Below are 6928 nucleotides of genomic sequence, written 5' to 3' on the forward strand. Positions count from 1 at the left end.
GGCCGCCGGCGCCGGTCGGGAAGTTCGGCCGCGACCGGGCTCTGCCGCCCCGCGGAGCAGGACTCCGCGCGGTCCCGCGGGTGAACGGTGTGAGCAGTGGGCGACCCTGGGCCGGGGGAGGCGGCGGCGGCGGCAGGAGGACGCTGCCACCGCGGTGTCCTCGGGTCGCGCTAGGGATCCCGCTACCTCGAGATGAGCCGTGAGTCAGTGCGCGTCCGCTGGATGCACACTTAAAACGATCCAGGAGGAGGCAGCAATTTTTTTTTTTTTTTGCTGTTGTCAAGTGAAAGATAAATACAATAGAAATAAAGCTTCTCATGTGAGTATGCCCAGCAAAACCCTTGAACAGATTGGGGAAGCGCCGCTTCATGGACAAGGTCAGATAGGCCTATGTAGTGTCCACAGCGTGGACATGCGAGAGCCAGTTTGGGTTCTCCAGCCTGTGCATCAGTAGCAAGGTCCTTGTGTGCAGAGCTGAGCGCAGGGCAGCCACCTTGAGTCTTCACCCCATCAGGAGGAATTTATGGCCTGAAAACCCTTGTTGCTGCAGTAGACTGAGACCGGTACCTGAGAGGAGCAGCTTAAATCTAGCTGGGGTGTATCTGTAGAGACGCAGTGCTAGACCAAAACTGCCAGCTCTGCTCAAGCCTTGCCACTGAGTTGATCCTCTGATCACAACTTGCAGTGCACACATCACTTCTTCAGAAAGGAGCATTAGCGTTGCCCGAAATGCTGAAGGCTGCCTTCTGCTGTGCAAATGTGACTGGCACATTCCTGAGCTGCTGTAGCTGCTGCTCACACAGGTGCTGGCCATGCCAGCTTTGGGGTGCATGACCCAAGCGTGCGAAGTGTTTATCCGTTCCGAGCGCCCCGTTTTTGTTTGGCCAACTACGGATACCTGGCTGCTGATCCTCTGAGGTTGTGAGCACCTGCAGCTCCCATCGGGTGCAGCCCCCACTGGGAGACTGTGCATGTCTCTGCACCTCACATCTAACCTCCATAAAATGAGAGAATTAATACTTAGCCCCCTCATGGGAGTCTGGAAAGCTTAATTCATTTTTATGTAATTTATGAGAACTCCGGATACAAGGCAAAATTAATCTCATTTTAATTTTTATTTATCTGGTTCAGAATAGACTGTTTTAGAACAATCTAATTAGGCACTTATTTTGTAGCCCCCTTGGTGGGTCATCTTTAGTGTGTGTCAACAGTAAGTGAAGTGAATTCAGGGCAGTAGTATCTGAATGGAAATATATGCTCTATTCCTTTTAAAGGACATGCTCATACACTAGCCTGATTAATAGCTTTTTGGCATTCCATGGTTCTCAGTTCAGGGAAAATTACTGAGTAGATATTTACTATATTGTCAAACTTATTTTGAACTCTTCATGTGGGCCTCTCACCACCTCTCTGTGCAGTTATGCAATCCTGAAAAACACAAATTAAAGCCTCTAAACAGACGCAGTAACAAATTGTGGTAGCTCTAAAGAAACCCCCAGGAAAAAAAATTGATCTCTCAAAGTGACCTCTTCAAACTATGCTGACAGACAAAAGCCTGAGTAAACAGATGGGTTTGCAACCCTGAATATCAACAAACTTTGCTCTACTAGATCAGTGAGAGATACTCTGAGGTAACAAACTGGTTAGTCTTATATAGAATATTTGTAGCTGAATAGATACCTTGGAAATGACTTTTCCTCTGTTCTGTGGAAAAAACTTTGCTTTATTTTTGTAGCTTGAGAGAAACTTTTGAATTGGAGTTTCCTATTCAGCTGTGGGTAGAGCAGAGAACTGAAGCATTTTGTTCAATAGCCCTCTGCTACACTACTACTACCTACTATAGACTTCAAATGTAACCTGAGGCTGCTGTTTCATAATGAAACAGTGGGTCTGCATGGCTCTACAAGTCATATACTGATGCATTCACTCTAAGTACAACATTCATTTATATTTATACAAAACCAAGTGGAAAAGGATTGACTTGTTTCTGTAGCCCTTTTGGTTCTAGGAAAGTTTGAAGTGATGTGTCACTGCTATTCTCACTTCTTTATTATGTGACATTTTTCAAAATTGTGTTTTCACTCTGGTAAACCATCTCTTAACATACTCTTAACACATTCTCACTATGCAACTCCACCCAGGTGCGGTTTGATAATATTAAGACAGTCTAATGGGCCAGTTCTGTTACCCCAGCCTTGGCTTCAGCTTGCAGCCATTTCCTTTGTGCCTTCTCAGCATTGCACCTGTGATTTTTGGTTTTGTCATGGTAAACCATCTCTGAACTTCGTAAGGGTCATACCTTCCAATTAGAAATGGACCTTCTATTATTTTTAGATACATAAAGGTCTTTCTAGGAATCTATGTTGCTCTTAATAGCGTGGGAACTTGTGCCTTCCTGAGCACCAAAAAGTTCATGGAATATATTCTAAAATATGAGTTTTACAGTGGCACATCTGGTTGTGGGTGGTTTTTACTCTTCTGCATGTGGTCTGTGGTTCAGCAGTCACTAGCTTTACATATATACGTGCATGTGTGTGTGTGTGTGTGTGTGTGCGCGCACAGATGCAGATAAAAGGTTTACATTATTTCCCCTTTTGAGAACTTTATAGTTCTAGTTTTTTTTGATTTGATAAATGTAATTTATAACTTTGTTAAAGTTCTTTTTGTAAACAGGAGCTACAAAATAAATCCAGCGACTTATAAAAATAAAACCTTAAAAAGCTGAAATTAAAAACATCAGGTCTGCTTTGATGTAGAGAATGTGTTGAAATGGTATATTTACATGTTTATTTTCTATTTTATAATTTCCTGTGCAGAGGCAGTCAATAGTTTCTGACAGGAAACTAAATATATTTTGGAAGAAATCCACATCTCATATCATTTTAGTTACATGTAGTTAATGTTAGAATAGAACTTTATGTGAAGGGATTAAAAGACTTCACTGAAGTTTGGATTGGGCCCTGAAATAATAGCTAAACAATTTCTCATCCTATAAGTGTCTACCTGTGTCCAGTGACTACAGAGAAGTGTAGTAGTGCAGTGGTAAATTACTCACCTGTCTGGTATCTGTAAGAAGTGGGTAAATGTTATATTGCTGAAATCTGAAGTGGATAAACTCCATTTACAATTGTTTACTCTTAATGACACCTCTGGAAAGAAGTTACTCTACGCTGGAGTCTATGCATGGGTCTTGCTGTTTCTGGACCTACATCCCTATTAATCTTTCACCACTTCTAGATCACTCCTGGTTTTTTTTTTTTCCTCCTGCGTCCTGTTTTTTTTATATGCGACTTGAGCTGGTTTCAAATGTGCGTGCCTGGAGAGAGAAAAAACGTGCAAAGTCAAGCAGCTAACCAACGCTTTGAGTAGCTCTGCGGATCGAAAGAAAAAAAGGGTCATACTCCAGACTGGTCTATAAAATCACCAGCAGAGCCATTAGCTTTGATTCTCCTACCCCACCTTGGCATTCACATCTTTGAATATATGACTAATGTGTCGTATAAGACCAAGAGGTTCTCTGCACTGAAGCTTTTTCTTTTCCTTTTCACTTGCTGCTGATTATGGATTGAATTTGGGGGGAATTGACTGATTTGGAGGGAGGATTGGTTCTAGAACTATTTGTCTTCTAGTGCAACACTGAGCTCTGACTCTGAGGAAGTGGCAACTCACATTTTCTTGAGTTTGCGAGCCACCTATCAAAACTTTATTTGGCTAACGGCCACAAGAAATAACAGCATGATCCAGTGTAGAGTTCCCCAGAAGTGCTAACAGATTTCTGCATCTACTTCCACGCTACTGCTTATTACTGCCCCTGTTGTTCTAGCAGCATGTGAATCTGCAGTAGAAACTAGATGACCAAAAGGGTCTGGGTTGAAAAGAAGGAGAGAGGTGGGGTTTTTTTTGTTTGTTTGTTTTGTTTACGGTGCAGCTCAATTACAGCACTAAATGATGCCAAAAGGGACGATTTTCTAGCCTGTTACTGCTTTCTCACTTCTGCTTGCACTGGGTCTTTTGTGATCCCATGGTGAAACTGGTTTAGGGAACTAAGGGGGGCAGAAAAACTTAGCTCTACAGAAATGATTTATTTCCTGCCAGGTTAGCTCCCTAGACTGTCTCATGACAAAACCAGAGATCACAGGTGCAATGCTGAGAAGGCACAAGGGAAACGGCTGCAAGCTGAAGCCAAGGCTGGGGTAACAGAACTGGCCCATTAGACTGTCTTAATAATATTATCAAACCGCACCTGGGTGGAGTTGCATAGTGAGAATGTGTTAAGAGCAGAAACCTCTTGAATAAGCTTCACTGCAAGGAAAATGTATGTAGTATCAGCTTTTGTGTAGCAGAGGAGTTTGGGAGATGTACAGGAGATGACAGTGGCTGTTGCAAGGTTCCAGCGTGTCACCGGGGGATGGAGTTGAATGGGGTGCACAGCTGCCTTCTCGGGTGAGCCAGCAATGCCAGCTTCAGCAGCAGCTGCTAACACACTTCCTCCAGCAATAGGAAATCAGATTATCCAGAAACCTTTGTGCCAAACACATCTCTGCTACCCATCAAGAGATCTGCTCAAAAGCTGTTGTGGCTCAAGAGCTCAGGCTAGACCCCCTGGTAGTACAGTATAATTATAGTTATCTGAATGGTTTGCTCTGCAGCAAAGACAACAGTCTAGTCCAGAAGTGGAACCCCACAGAGTTATACTTAAGTGGCAACTTTATACACATTGAATACAGATGAAGTCATTGGCAGAGAGAGAAAATGCCTCTTCCATTATATTTTTCACACTGGCTTCAGGTGCAATTCAGAGAAGGATGAGGAGATGCAATTTGCTTGAATCTAAATCTCTGCTAAAAAGATTCTACCAAAATGTGCCATGTGCAGTGTTTTATGACAAAGAGTATGTTTCCACTAAGCAAATTTCAATACACCATTTAGAAAGATGAGACTAGCAGGCTTATAACTAAAGTTAGTTTTCTTCTTTTAAATGGCAGCATGACAATGATCTTTTCTCAAAATGTTATGAGGTTACTTTTGAGTGGACTGACTGGGTCCAGGCTTTGTTGGGGGCGAAGGAAACTCTTCTGAGCTTCCTTTCTGTGGAGAAATCTCACTGCTGCCTGGCATTCTTCGTTACAGGCTGATTCCTAGAGCCCAGATACTTGTGTGGTGAAAGCCTCAAATGATCAGTGGCAAACTCCCAGTGCCTTCATAGTGATCAGGATTTTACTCGAGCCATGTAGTACGATAACAGACAAAAGGAGAGCTGAAGACTCAGGAAGTGATTTTCATCACCTCGCTTTCCTTAAGAAGTGCAATAGAATATAAAGAATTTTAAAATAATAGCCTTTAAATGGCTCAAGTTTTCAGACTGTTGCATGTGTCTTGCCTGAATTGACATAAACATTTGAATTTTCAATCCGTAACAGACTCAGAGGGGACAGCAGGAAAAACAGCATTTAGAAAAACATTTATGCAAGAAAAGTCTTTAGGGATCATGTATAGGATAATCTTTTTCTACAATATAAGGGTTTTCCCAGCTATGGTTTAACATTTTTTGAATACGCTGTAGAGCTGAAGAACAAATAATTTAAAAAGAATGGAATAGTTCACGCTACAAAGACAGGAGTATCAGCCCACTTTTGAATATAGAATTGAGATGATCCACCTTTTATCCCCAGCATCACTAAAATGCATATTACATACATAACGTGCTCCAGTTCTGTATAAACGATCGTTTTGACAGACCTGTTTTAAACAAGTGACCTTCCAAACAAAGCTAGAACGCAACATTACTGTGTTCTCATGCTCTCTTCAAATAACTTGCCTTCTTCAGGACTTTTCTTTGAACATAAATAGTTGTGAAGTTTTTCAGTGATTTTTTTTCCTGGCATTTGCACCATGACTCTATTATTTTTAGCCATGTAAAATGGCATTATGCAACTTCTGAAATTTGTTTCTTTCAGCCCTTGATGATTTATAAGTCTGAATTTCCAGGATACTCCCTTCTAGTTACCTTCTCTTTGTGACCTCAGGATTTCTCTTCCCAGACCTTTGGTATTTATTTTTACTATTTCTGTGGTCAGGGTTTGGCAATGTTGTTTTGGATTAATGACTAAACATACATAAGAATTGGATGGAATACACCTCTTAATCTCCTAATTTAATTCAAGGCTTGTTTATCAATAGTAGAAAGAAATATGGCTGGTTTCTGGACAGGTTTGACACATTCTAATAATAGACCTCTGCAGTCAGACAGAAAGATTTTGACACATGTGAACTGCATGTAATTCTTTACTTTTTCCAAAATAGATGCAATTTGGTTATTTTAAATTGCAATGCAGTATTTCTTTCTAAACCTTTGCCCAGAAAGTATTGGAAGTGGAAGTCAGTTAGTTATACATTGTTTATATGGAAAATTTTAATTGACATAAAATTGCATAAACCTGCTAGCTTCTCTGTTCTTGGATGAGGAAAAGATCTTTGGCATAAGAAGGGACTGAATCTCTGTTCTGATTTTTCCTTCTATGCAGGAAACTGCAAGTAATTTAATGCTCAGATGAAATTACTCAGCATTTTACTCAATCCTTGAGTTTTCCTCATAAACGGTATATTTTGCTTTATGCTGTAATATATCCAGTAATTTTTTTTAATTGCATCTTCTGATGGTCTTTTCACTTTTTCTGTATATTCTGATTTACCTTCATTGTTTATTTACTTAGGCTTAATTCCTTCCCTGCATAGCCTTCTGTGAATAAAATGTTCCTCTGAAAATGATTAATTTTGCACTTTGTTTACAGAATAGTCTTGCAATGTTGTATCTGATACTCATTAGCAGGAAAACAGAAATAAAAGGAGAAACATTAGTTCTCACCACAAATAATTCTGAATTCACTGGGATCAGGATTTCACCCAAAATGTTTAGGTTAGCTCAGTA

This window comes from Apteryx rowi, unplaced genomic scaffold (genome assembly GCF_003343035.1).
Source record: "Apteryx rowi isolate R43461 unplaced genomic scaffold, aptRow1 scaffold_5, whole genome shotgun sequence".
NCBI classification, from domain to species: Eukaryota; Metazoa; Chordata; class Aves; order Apterygiformes; family Apterygidae; genus Apteryx; species Apteryx rowi.